Below are 13,859 nucleotides of genomic sequence, written 5' to 3' on the forward strand. Positions count from 1 at the left end.
CAGCCTTGGCCCTGACCACAGCTCCAATCCCAGCCCCACCCCCAGCCTCAGCACCTGGCCATGACTCCACTCCTGGCCCTGTTCCTGGCCCTAGAACCACCTCCAGCCCCTTCCCCTTTACCACTGTCTGCCCCCCTGCCAAGCTGCGGCCCCGCTCCTGGCCTCAGTTCTGGGGGGGGCGGGGGGGGCATGTAATGGACCTTTACCACTTACACCAAGGTTACTAGGCTTGGCAGATGTTGATTTTTGTTCTTTTATAACTGTGACGGATGATATCAAGGTTTATTTTTCAGCATTTTTTCCACTTTGTATCTACTTAAATTTTCACAGTTGTAGGAAATTATGGGGACGGGGTCAGAAAATAGCTACTTAATGACCGGAGAAGTTGAGATTCAACAAGCTGAAGTTTTATCACCACTGAAACGCAAATGATCAACCTCACAAGTCAAAAGAAAGTGGCTCTAAGAAATGCTCAGGCAGTACTTTTCTTACTTTGCCCATCTCTACATTTTGATTCCTATCGATGGAAATATTTGTTCTCGGCTGGCATGTGTGCGGCACAACCCAAGTTTATTGACATTTAACCAATTAAAAGCTGATCCTTCCAAGCCCACCTATAATACAATGACAGCAGATAAGTGACTTCCACCCGTGTTTACATCACTATTGAGTTTAGCCCCGAGTCTCTGGGCCAGTTACACTACTGATTGATGTGAATGGAGCTACTCTACGCTGGCACTGGTCCAGCTGAGCTGAGAAATCTGACCCTCACAGCTCTGCCCCCATTCCAGGGTGCTCTTAGCCAAATCTGGAACTTTGGCGGTATTAGGTCGATGTAGTGGGTCACTTACCTCAGTGGGAGCACCATTCTAGTGTAGACACTGGCTGGCACTTACTAGGTTGATGTACACTGCCTTGCTTATGTCCGGGTGCACACACTCAGCTCGTGGAACCTGGCATAGTTCTATAGCACTCTGCCAATTTATGCCAGCCAGGGATCAGGCCCCATTGATTCCAGTAAAATGATAGCCGATTTACACACCAGCTGGAGATCTGTCCCATTGATTGCAGCAATGCAATGGCTGATTTAGACTCCATGGGGATCTGGGCCTTGGTAGCTGTTCAATCTCTCTGACATACCCACAACCAAAGGGAATTCCACATTTTAAAAAATAGCATGCAGAATTGGATCTGCAGCCAAAGGAGCCGTTTATCTTAGTGTTTTCTGCAGAAAGAAAGAACGTAAGTTGGACCGTTCATCCCCATAGAGAGTGAAGATCAGCTACAGAAAACCTCCAATACACTGAGGTTTGCCATTAGAAGTTACACTGTAATTAATCCCCAAGGACAAGGAGCTAGGAAAGGGCAGATGGGTTGGATACTTTTGACTCTTCTTCAAGTTCAGTTTCACAGACTAAAAAGATACGGATTGGACCCTGTGTAATGGACTAGATCCCCAGGTGGTGTAAATTGAGGTAGCTCCATGGATGTCAATGGGCCAAATCCCAGCTGGTGTAAATAGCCCTGGCTACTCAGAAGTCAATGGAACTGTATCAATTTACACGACTTCAGGATTTGGCTCTTAGTTTTCAGTCTTTGGCTCTGGGTACCTCTGTGTGACCAACCTCAGGCAGCCTGAGCTGTGGGCTCCTCTGGTGGCTGCATCCCAAGAGCTGCTGACGCAATGCAGGAGAAAAAACATCTCTGGGCCCTTCTCCCCAGAGGTCATTAAGTGGCATTAATGAAGCAACAGGCTGTTCCAGGAGACCTGAGGTTATGGAGGTTTATTTCTGCAACCTCCTGGGACCCCCTTTGAGCATCAGCCCTGCCTTGTTTTTAGCCAAGGGTCCTTCCAGGAATTCAGCCATTGTGTGAGATCCAGGGCGGGTGCTGCTCCCCATCTGCGGGGTTAAGGTAGACTAGGGCAGGTTGTCAGGGTGCTTTGCTCAGAGGTAAGATCAAAGCTGGGCTCATGGTCCTGGAGACCAGATTCAGCTATGTAACCCCAGAGCAGGGACATCCTGGGCTCTGTCAGTGTCTGAAGCCTGCACAAGCCAGGGTCAGTTCTAAATCTGGGAGGGGCATCAGTCCCAGTTAGTCCTTCACTTCTCAGCCAAGCCTGCCCAAGCAGGGGAGCAGGGAGCCCCCATCTGTGGAGTGGATCCTGGTCTTCTAGGAACCTCAGAGAGACTCGGCAATTCAGGACATCGAGCGACCGGACAGGGCAATGGCAGCTGGATAATACAGTGATGCGTGCTAGATAGACAGACAGTTACTGTCCAAACAATTCTGATGCTTGAGAATTGAATGCATCGCAAGCTGAGACAAATTCCACAAAGCCCAGTGCAGTAAGTTTGCTATTTCAGGTATAGATTTGGGGGGATTCATATACAGGGATATTGAAGAACATAAATGTGAAATTACAATACGAACTCCTTTAGACTTTTAGTGTCAATTTAATGAAGACATCTGCTGCTGGCCAGAATTGTTTTCCCCCTCTGGAAAATTATGAATTTTCACCATAAACACTGAACATGAGGTTTTTTTCCCCATAGTTTTTGGAGAATTCAGCTGAAGACTTGAAATTTTAAGTTGAAAACTAAGGATTTCTTTCTTTTCAAGAATAATAAAAATTTTCCATGAAAGCAAACTGAGCACTGGTCTACACTACAGGTTTAGGTCAAATTTAGCAGCATTAGATCAACTTAACCCTGCACCCAGCACTAACAAAGCCATTTTTTTCTACTTAAAGGGCTCTTAAAATTGATTTCTGTACTCCTCCCCCGATAAGGGGATTAGCACAGAAATCGACCTTCCCAGGTTGAATTTGGGGTAGTGTGGGGTAGTGTGGTCGCAATTTGACGGTATTGGCCTCTGGGAGCTATCCCAGAGTGTTTCATTGTGACCACTCTGGACAGCGCTTTCAACTCAGATGCCCTGGCCAGGTAAACAGGAAAAGGCCCGTGAACTTTTGAATCTCATTTCCTGTTTGGCCAGCGTGGCGAGCTGCGGTGAGTGCAGATCTCATCAGCAGAGGTGACCATGATCGAGTCCCAGAATCAAAAAAGAGCTGCAGCATGGACCGAACGGGAGGTATGGGATCTGATCGCTGTATGGGGAAATGAATCCGTGCTATCAGAACTCTGTTCTGTGACAGGGTGGAGCCAGATGGCTATAGGATAGTAACAGAAGGCAGATATATTAGCCCCAGGCTAAGTAGGTCCCTTTTCCCTGGGTAAGGTAACAGGGAAGGTTCCAGAACAATCATTGATGTAGTCCAGGGTGCTCTTTTAACTGACCTCAATGAGGTCAGGGGCGCCTGGGCAAACATGGGAGTGACTCAGCCAGGTCATTTCCCTTTTAAGTTTTGTCTCATGGAGATTCAGTCCTACCGGCAGTGCACTGTCTTTTAATCTTCAGCCAGCAGAAGACTATGGCCAGCAGTCATACTGCACCGTCTTCTGCCGAGCACCCAGGAGATGATGATGGCTAGCGGTCGTACTGCACAGTCTGCTGCCAGCAAGATGTATAAAGATAGATGAAGTGGATCAAAACAAGAAATAGACCAGATTTGTTTTGTATTCATTTTCTCCTCCCTCCCTCCATGAAATCAACAGCCTGCTAAACCCAGTTTTGAGTTCTGTCCTTGAGGGGGCCATTCTGTTTCTCGCAAAGCCACCCCCTTTGTTGATTTTTAATTCCCTGTAAGCCAACCCTGTAAGCCATGTTGTCAGTCACCCCTCCCTCCGCCAGAGCAATGGCAAACAATCGTTTCGCGCCCTTTTCCCTGGATCGCCCGAGCAGGAGCAGACGCCATAGCACAGCAAGCATGGAGCCCGTTCAGCTCACCACAGCAGTTATGACCACTGTAAATACCTCACGCATTATCATGCAATGTATGCAGAACCAGCACCTGAAAAACCAGGCGAGGAGGCAACGGCAGCACGGTGATGAGGACATGAACACACTTTTCTCTAAAACCTTGTTCCCCCGCAATTTGGAGATCATGGTGTTACTGGGGCAGGCTCATGTCGTGGAATGCCGATTCTGGGCCTGGGAAACAAGCACAGACTGGTGGGACCCCATAGTGTTGCAGGTCTGGGATGATTCCCAGCAGCTCCGAAACTTTCGCATGAGTAAAGGCACTTTCATGGAATTTTGTGACTTGCTTTCCCCTGCCCTGAAGCACAAGAATACCAAGATGAGAGCAGCCCTCACAGTTCACAAGTGAGTGGCAATAGCCCTGTGGAAGCATACAACGCCAGACAGCTACCGGTCAGTCGGGAATCAATTTGGAGTGGGCAATTCTCCTGTGGGGGTTGCTGTGATGCAAGTAGCCAACGCAATCATTGAGCTGCTGCTATCAAAGGTAGTGACTCTGGGAAATGTGCAGGTCATAGTAGATGGCTTTGCTGCAATGGGATTACCTAACTGTGGTGGGGCTATAGACGGAACGCATATCCCTATCTTGGGACCGGACCACCAGGGCAGCCAGTACATAAACCACAAGGGGTACTTTTCAATGGTGCTGCCAGCACTGGTGGATCACAAGGGACGTTTCACCAACATCAACGTGGGATGGCCGGGAAAGGTTCATGACGCTCGCATATTCAGGAACTCTGGTCTGTTTAAATGGCTGCAGAAAGGGATTTACTTCCCAGACCAGAAAATAACTGTTGGGGATGTTGAAATGCCAATAATTATCCTTGGGGACCCAGCCTACCCCTTAATGTCATGGCTCATGAAGCCATACACAGGCACCCTGGACAGTAGTCAGAAGCTGTTCAACTATAGGCTGAGCAAGTGCAGAATGGTGGTAGAGTGCGCATTTGGACATTTAAAGGGTCGCTGGCGCAGTTTACTGACTCGCTCAGACCTCAGCGAAACCAATATTCCCATTGTTATTGCTCCTTGTTGTGTGCTCCACAATCTCTGTGAGAGTAAGGGGGAGAGGTTTATGGTGGGGTGGGAGGTTGATGCAAATCGCCTGGCCGCTGAATACGCGCAGCCAGACACCAGGGTGGTTAGAAGAGCACAGCAGGAAGCGGTGCGAATCAGAGAAGCTTTGAAAACCAGTTTCATGACTGGCCAGGGTACTGTGTGACACTTCTGTTTGTTTCTCCTTGATGAAAACCCGCCCCCTTGGTTGCCTCTAATTCCTTGTAAGCCACCCGCCCTCCTGCCTTCAATCACAGCTTGCTTGCAAAGGAAATAAAGTCACTATCGTTTAAAAAACATGTATTTTTTATTAATTGATTATAAAAATAGGAAGATAACTCACAAGGTAGCACGGGTGGGGTGTGGGAGGAGGGTAGGAGGGAAGGAAAAAACCACTTTAAAACTTGTTGAATGACAGCCTTCTGTTGCTTGGGCTGTCCACTGGGGTGGAGTGGTTGGGTGCCCGGAGCCTCCCACCCCACGCTCTTGGGCATCTGGGTGAGGAGGCTATGGAACTTGGGGGGGAGGGAGGGCAGTTAAGCAGGGGCTGCAGTGGCAGTCTGTGATTCTGTTGCCGTCCATGAACCTCCACCAGACGCCGGAGCATGTCCGTTTGATCCCGCAGTAGCCCCAGAGTTGCATCCTGCCTCCTCTGATCTTCCTGCCGCCACTTCTCCTCACGTTCATCGGCCACCATCCTGTACTCTGCTATTGTGTCCCTCCACACATTCTGCTGAGCTCTGTCAGTGCCGGATGACTGCATGAGCTCAGAGAACATGTCATCGGAAGTGCGTTTTTTTCGCCGGCTTATCTGAGATAGCCTCTGGGATGGAGGAGGGAGGCTTGAAACATTTGCAGCTGCTGGAGGAAAAAAATGGAGTGAAGCATTTAAAAAGATACATTTTACAGAACAATGGCTATACTCTTTCACGGTGAACAACACTATTCACATTACAGAGCACATGTGATTTTGGTACAAGGTCGCATTTTGCATCTTATATTGAGTGCCTGCGGCTTTGGTGTTAGAGATCACACATGCAGGGCCGGGCAACAGAATTCGGCTTGCAGGCGGCCATGGTAAGCCATAGCCTTTCAGCTTCTGCAACCTTCATAACAGCAGCCCTCTCCTTTCCCATACTAAGCAAAGCCCGTTGACAATTTACTGCTGCAGTTTTCCTGTTAACGTGCAGCAGCAGAAACCAAACTAACCCCCTCCCCCGAATCCAATTCTCTGGGATGATCACTTTTCCCCTCCCCCCACCACCTGGCTGGTATCAGGGAAGATCCCTGCTAGCCAAACGCGAACAGCTCAGCGCCAATCGTCTCCCCCCCCACCCCCACCGTGTGGCTAACTGCAGGGAGGATTTATTTTCAGCCACAGGCAAACAGCCCAGTAGGAACGGCCACCTCTGAATGTCCCCTTAATCAAATTCCCCTATTTCAACCAGGTTACCATGAACAATATCACTCTCCTGAGGATAACACGGAGAGATAAAGAACGGATGTAGCTTGAATGCCAGCAAACACCGGGACCATACGCTGCCAGGCTTTGTCATGCAATGATACCAGATTACTTGCTCCTAGCATGGCGTGGTAAAGTGTCCTACCATGGAGGACGGAATAAGGCTGCTCTCCCCAGAAACCTTCTGCAAAGGCTTGTAGAGTACCTCCAGGAGAGTTTCATGGAGATGTCCTTGGAAGATTTCCGCTCCATCCCCAGACACGTTAACAGACTTTTCCAGTAGCAGTACTGGCCACGAATGCATCCCAAGTCCTCAGGGCTACTTAATCATTAAAAAACGCTTGCTTTTATAACATGTATTATATTTTAAAAGGTACACTCACCAGAGGTCCCTTCTCCGGCTTCGTTGGGTTGGGAGGGTATTTCAGGCAGGGTGATAAAAAGATCCTGGTTGTCGGGGAAAACAGTGTGTTGTGTGCTCTCCCCAAGCTCGTCCTCCTCCTCCTCATCTTCCCCATCTGCAAAATCCTCAGCCATGGTGGAGAGTATCCCATCCTTGGAGTCAACAGACAGGGGTGGGGTAGTGGTGGCGGCCCTCCCTAGAATTGCATGCAGCTCAGCATAGAAGTGGCATGTCTGGGGCTCTGTCCCGGAGCGTCCATTTGATTCTTTGGTTTTCTGGTACACTTGTCTGAGCTCTTAAGTTTCACGCGGCACGGTGTTGCATCCCTAATGTAGCCTCTGTCCCTCATGGCCTCTGAGATTTTTTGAAATGTTTTGGCATTTCGTCTTTTGGAACATAGTTCTGGTAGCACGGATTCCTCTCCCCATACAGAGATCAGATCCAGTACCTCCCGTTCAGTCCATGCTGAAGCTCTTTTACGATTCTGGGACTGCATGGTCACCTGTGCTGATGAGCTCTGCATGGTCACCTGTGCTGATGAGCTCACCTGGCCAAACAGGAAATGAGATTCAAAAGTTCCCGGGGCTTTTCCTGTACACGTGGCCAGTGCATCCGAGTTCAGAGTGCTGTCCAGAGCGGTCACAATGGCGCACCTGGAAAAGAATGTGAACCAGTCACTCCTTGATCTGCACAAGCTGGCAACTGACACGAATGACCCTCATTTGTGTGACTTCACTAACCCTAATTCGAAACGGCGATGTCGATTTCAGCGCTAATCCCCTCATTGGTGAGGAGTACAGAAATTGGTTTTAAGAGCCCTTTATGTCAAAAAAATGGCTTCGTTGTGTGGATGGGTGCAGGGTTAATTCGGATTTAATGCTGCTAAATCCAACATAAACTCATAGTGTAGACCAGGCCTAAGAGAGTGGTGAAGCACTGGAATGGTTTACCTAGGGAGGTGGTAGAATCTCCATCCTTAGAGGTTTTTAACGCCCGACTTGACAAAGCCTTGGCTGGGATGATTTATTTGGTGTTGATCCTCCTTTGAGCAGGGGATTAGACTAGATGACCTCCTGAGGTCTCTTCCAACCCTATGTTTCTATGATTCTATTATATCCATTCTTATTTCCATTTCAGCAGGGTAGCTGCCAGATGGCTGATCGCAAACAGAATTTGTTTTGTACAGACTAGTGATTTTAAATTCAGGGCATGAGTGGAACCAAGCAGCCAAAGCCTGTAGACCCTGCCATGGAGGACAGATGGACTTAGTGAAGGTCAAGAGGGCCAGAACCCAGACCTCTTGGTCTAGTACCATATCCAGTGTGCATTACACTGCTGCCAGATTCAGCAAACCTCCATGTTGTTCATAAAGAGAGACCACGGGCAGTGAAGGCGCTCAGCCAGGTTTATTGTCATCAAAGCATGGTCCTAGCGCCCTGTCAAACAGGTCACAGGGACACTAACATATAGAGGCCCATGACAAGGCTTAGTCAACATAGCAGGATGCTGTCCCCTCAGCCGCTACAAAAGTGCTCCTCCTATGACTTCTCCTTTTATACATGGATACAAACAAAATACATATCACACTCCAGATGTTGTTAGTTACCAACCCTACACCTGCTACCGGCTAGTTAGAACAAAATTTCCTCATCTGTTATCCTGTCATCCCTTCCTTATCGTTACAAGAGGTCAGTGTGTTCATTGTTCAATCTCTTGGGAATTCATGTAATTACTCAAGAACTCTGGGTGTTCCTGTACCATCCTCTCTGGTCAGGAGAATGCTTGCTTCGTTAGCCAATACTTGGCATGTTACTATTCTGCCAAGGCAAGGCCTACTTTGGTTAGCAGCCTTTTGTTCATACTGTTAGTGACTCCTAGGGCTCCAGCAAGGCCTACACTGGCTGCAATGGATGCTGACCACTGTCTTTGTCCTTCCAGCCACAGGCAGTAAGCAATGAACTGAGGAAGAAAATGTCCAAATGTACCACGGTGACTGAGTTCCTTCTCCTGGGATTCTCTAACGTTCGGGAGCTGCAGGTTTTGCACTTCTAGTGATGTACCTGGTAGCCCTGACAGGGAATTTCCTCATCATCACAGCCGCAGCCCTCAACCCCCACCTTCACACCCCCATGTACTTCTTCCTGATTAATATGTCCATCCTGGACCATGGCACCATCTCCACCATCGTCCCCAAGTCCCTGGCCAACTCCCTCATGAGCACCAGATCCATTTCGTATTATGGATGCTTTGCCCAAGTCTTTCTTTTCCTTTTCTTCGCTACAACTGAGCTCCCTTTACTGACCATCATGGCCTATGACCGGTATGTCGCCATCTGCCAACCACTCCACTACGAGACAGTGATGAACAGGAGAGCATGTGTCCGAATGGCAGCTGGCATCTGGATCAGTGGGGTTCTCAATTCTGCCCTGCACACTGGGAACACGTTTGCAATAATCTTCTGTGGAGACAATGAGATGGATCCGTTTTTCTGTGAAATCCCCCAGCTACTCAACCTCGCCTGCTATGACTCCTATCTCGGTGAAACTGGAGCTATTGTGGTTAGTGTGTGCTTTGCCTTAAGCTGTTTTGTCTTAATAGTTGTGTCGTATATTTTGATATTCAAAACTGTGCTGAGAATCCCCTCGGAGCAAGGCCGGCATAAAGTCTTCTCCACCTGCCTCCCTCACCTCACTGTGGTCTCCTTGTTTGTTTCCACTGCTAGTTTTGCCTACATTAAACCCACTTCCAACTCAATCTCAGGTCTGGATCTCCTGGTGGCTGTTCTCTATTCTGTGGTGCCTCCCATGATGAATCTCATCATCTACAGCATGAGGAACTAAGAGATCAAAGCTGCACTGTGGAAAATGATCAGGTCAAGGCTATTCTCCAAAAAATAAATTGGCTGTTTTTCTCCCGTGACCATTGTCTCATTCCATGTTTCTTTATAAATATAATCAACTGATGACATTATTGTTTCCTTGAGAACATAACATGCAATCTGTTTATGCACATTGAGGTATTTACACTGGTAAGTATTTAGGAAAACTCATCTTAGGTCAATATAATTTATAATAATAATACACCTGTATAAATAAGATCAAAATCTACCTCCCTGTCCCCTTAAATGTCTGTCTATCTATCTATCTAATCTATCTCCATACACCCCAATCTATCATCCATCTATCTATCCCCATACATGCTATCTATCCATCGATCTATCTATCGATCTATCTCCATACACCCCCATCTATCTATCTATCTATCTATCTATCTATCTATCTATCTATCTATCTAGAAAAGCTGGACATGCACAAGTCCATAGGGCTGGAAGCAGTGCATCAGAGGGTGCTGAGGGAGTTGGCTGATGTGATTGCAGAGCCATTGCCCATTATCTTTGAAAACTCATGGCAATTGAGGGAGATCCCGGATGATTGGGAAAAGGCAAATATAGTGCCCATATTTTAAAAAGGGAAGAAGGAGAATCCGGGGAACTACAGACCAGTCAGCCTCACCTCAGTCCCTGGAAAAATCATGGAGCAGGTCCTCAAGAAATCCATTTTGAAGCACTTGGAGGAGAGGAAGGTGATCAGGAACAGTCCACATGGATTCACCAAGGGCAAGTCTTGCCTGACAAACCTGATTGCCTTCTCTGATGAGATAACTGGCTCTGTGGATATGGGGAAAGTGGTGGACTTGATTTTAGCAAACTTTTGATACGGTCTCCCACAATATTCTTGCCAGCAAGTTAAAGAAGTATGGATTGGATGAATGGACTATAAGGGGAATAGAAAACTGGCTAGATCATCAGGCTCAAGGAGGAGTGATCAACAGCTCAATGTCTAGTTGGCAGCCGGTATCAAGCGGAGTGCCCAAGGCGTCAGTCCTGGGGCCTGTTTTATTCAATATCTTTATTAATGATCTGGAGAATGGTGTGGACTGCACCCTCAGCAAGTTTGCAGATGACACTAAACTGGGAGGAGTGGTAGATATGCTGGAGGGTAGGGATAGGATACAGAGGGACCTAGACAAATTAGAGGATTCTGCCAAAAGAAATCTGATGAGGTTCAACAAGGACAAGTGAAGAGTCCTGCACTTAGGATGGGAGAATCTCATGCACTGCTACAGACTAGGGACTGAGTGGCTAGGCAGCAGTTCTGCAGAAAAGGACCTGGGGGTTACAGTGGATGAGAAGCTGGATATGAGTCAACAGTGTGCCTTCGTTGCCAAAAGGATAACAGCATATTGGGCTCCATTAGTGGAGCATTGCCAGCAGAGAGAGGGAAGTGCTTATTTTCCTCTATTCAGTACTGGTGAGGCCACATGTGGAGTATTGCGTCCAGTTTTGGGTCCTCCACTACAGAAAGGATCTGGACAAATTGGAGAGAGTCCAGTGGAGGGCAACGAAAATGATTTGGGGGCTGGGGCACATGACATATGAGGAGAGGCTGAGGGAACTGGGATTATTTAGTCTGCAGAAGAGAAAAGTGAGGGGGGATTTGATAGCAGCCTTCAAATCCCTGAAGGGGGGTTCCAAAGAGGATGGATCTAGACTGTTCTCAGTGGTAGCAGATGACAGAACACGGAGTAATGGTCTCAAGTTGCAGTGGGGGAGGTCTAGGTTGGATATCAGGAAATACTATTTCACTAGGAGGGTGGTGAAGCACTGGAATGGGTTCTCTAGGGAGGTGGTGGAATCTCCATCCTTTGAGGTTTTTAAAGCCCGGCTTGACAAAGCCTTGGCTGGTATGATTTAGTTGGTGTTGGTCCTGCTTTGAGCAGGGGGTTGGACTAGATGACCTCCTGAGGTCTCTTCAAACCCTAATCTTCTATGATTCTATGAGTCTATGAATTGCACTAGTGGAACTGAGATCAGAATCAGACCTGTTTTTGTGGAAACTGTTTGGTCCTGGAAATAATTGACCTCAATAAGTAGATGCTAATTGAGCAAACTTTTATTAGAGGAATGCAGAAAATGAACTTTTGATGAATTACCTCTACCCAGTCAGTCACCTCAGGGCAGCTTTGATCTCCTTGTTCCTCAGGCTGTAGATAATTGGATTCATGATGGCCGGCAATACGGAATAGAGAACAGTCACCACAAGATCCAGACCTGATGTAGAGTGGAGGTGGGTTTCAGGTAGGCAAAGACACCAGTGCAAACAACCAAGGAGACTACAGTGAGGTGAGGGAGGCAGGTGGAGAAGGCTTTATGCTGGCCCTGCCCAGAGGGGATTCTCAGCACCGTGGTGAAGATCTGAATGTATGTCACAATGATAAAAACAAAACAGCCTAAGATTAAACACGAACTAAAGGCAAGAACCCCAAATTCGCTCAGATAGGAATCAGCACAGGCTAGCTTGAGCAGCTGGGGGATTTCACAGAAGACCTGATCCACCATGTTGCCACCACAGAAGGTCAATGCAAATGTGTTCCCAGTGTGTAGCATGGAGTAGAGAAACCCACTAATCCAGGCACTGGCTGCCATTCGGACACAAGCTCCCCTGTTCATCACTCTCTCATAGAGCAGCAGTTGGCAGATGGCAACATATCCGTCATATGCTATCAAGGTTCCTTCCCCACTCTGAACTCTAGGGTACAGATGTGGGGACCTGTATGAAAACCTCCTAAGCTTACTTTTACCAGCTTAGGTTGAAACTTCCCCAAGGTACAAACTATTTTACCTTTTGCCCTTGGACTTCCACTGCACCACCAAACGTCTAACCGGGTTTATTTTTGAGAAAGCGTTGTTTGGAAACGTCTTTCCCCCAAAAATCCTCACCAAAACCTTGCACCCCCCTTCCTGGGGAAGGTTTGATAAAAATCCTCACCAATTTGCATAGGTGACCACAGATCCAAACCCTTGGATCTTAAGAACAATGAATAAAGCATTCAGTTCTTGAAAAGAAACATCTTAATAGAAGAAACAGTAAAAAGAATCACCTCTGTAAAATCAGGATGGTAAATACCTTACAGGGTAATTAGATTCAAAACATAGAGAATCCCTCTAGGCAAAACCTTACGTTACAAAAAGACACATAGACAGGAATATCCATTCTATTCAGCACAGCTTATTTTCTCAGCCATATAAAGAAATCATAATCTAACACATATCTAGCTAGATCACTTACTAAATTCTAAGACTCCATTCCTGTTCTGTCCCCGGCAAAAGCATCACACAAACAGACCCTTTGTTTCTCCCTCCCTCCAGCTTTTGAAGGTATCTTGTCTCCTCATTGGTCATTTTGGTCAGGTGCCAGCTAGGTTATCCTAGCTTCTTAACGCCTTACAGGTGAAAGGGTTTTTCCTCTGTCCAGGAGGGATTTAAAGGTGTTTACCCTTCCCTTTATATTTATGACATATGCCATGATGGTGAGAAGGCAAAAATCTACTGGCTCCAAGAAGACGAGGAAAAAGACTTGGGGCAACGTATCCAGCATAGGAAATCAACCTGGTGTTCATGAGGGAATTGGCCATGGATCTGGGGACGGGGACAGAGATGGAGCCGAGGTCCAAGATGGCCAGATTCATTAGGAAGAAGTACCTGGGGGAGCGAAGGTAGTGATCACAGGCTATTGCCATGAAGATAAGAAGATTCCCCATCAGGGGTGCCAGGTAAATCCCTAGAAACACCACAAAGTGCAGAATCTGCAGCTTCCAAAAGTCAGAGAATCCCAGGAGAAGGAACTTGGTCACGGTGGTTCGGTTGGACATTTTATTTCTCAGGACATTGTGTGATGGCTGCGGAGGGGGACATGAGCAAGAGGATTAGATCAGTAAAATAACTCTCCTCTTGTGATAACCACCTTAATTTCCTTGAGTCAAACCCTGAGCTTGTGAAGATTGGCCTAACATGGGAATGGGGGGAGTGGGGGGGAACAGCCCACTGACTCCATTGGAGTTACTCGTGGTTTACATTGGGGTGAGAGAAAATAGAATCAGCGCAATGGAACCCAATGGAGTTACTTCTGGTTTACACCAGGGTGAGGGACAGGAGAATTGGGCCCAATTGCTTTTGAGGTACTTGTATACCTCTGTTACCCAGAGGTGGGCGAGATG

The 13,859-nt window shown here is 47.4% G+C and overlaps 2 pseudogenes; one reads left to right on the forward strand and one right to left on the reverse strand.

Annotated features, from left to right (window-relative positions):
- Positions 1 to 8,774: 8,774 nt before the first annotated feature.
- On the forward strand, positions 8,775 to 9,643 carry LOC141997479 (olfactory receptor 14A16-like; annotated as a pseudogene).
- Positions 9,644 to 11,809: 2,166 nt separating this feature from the next.
- Positions 11,810 to 13,514, reverse strand: LOC141997480 (olfactory receptor 14I1-like; annotated as a pseudogene).
- Positions 13,515 to 13,859: the final 345 nt, after the last annotated feature.

The sequence above is a fragment of the Natator depressus genome, chromosome 13 (genome assembly GCF_965152275.1).
Source record: "Natator depressus isolate rNatDep1 chromosome 13, rNatDep2.hap1, whole genome shotgun sequence".
Lineage (NCBI taxonomy): Eukaryota > Metazoa > Chordata > Testudines > Cheloniidae > Natator > Natator depressus.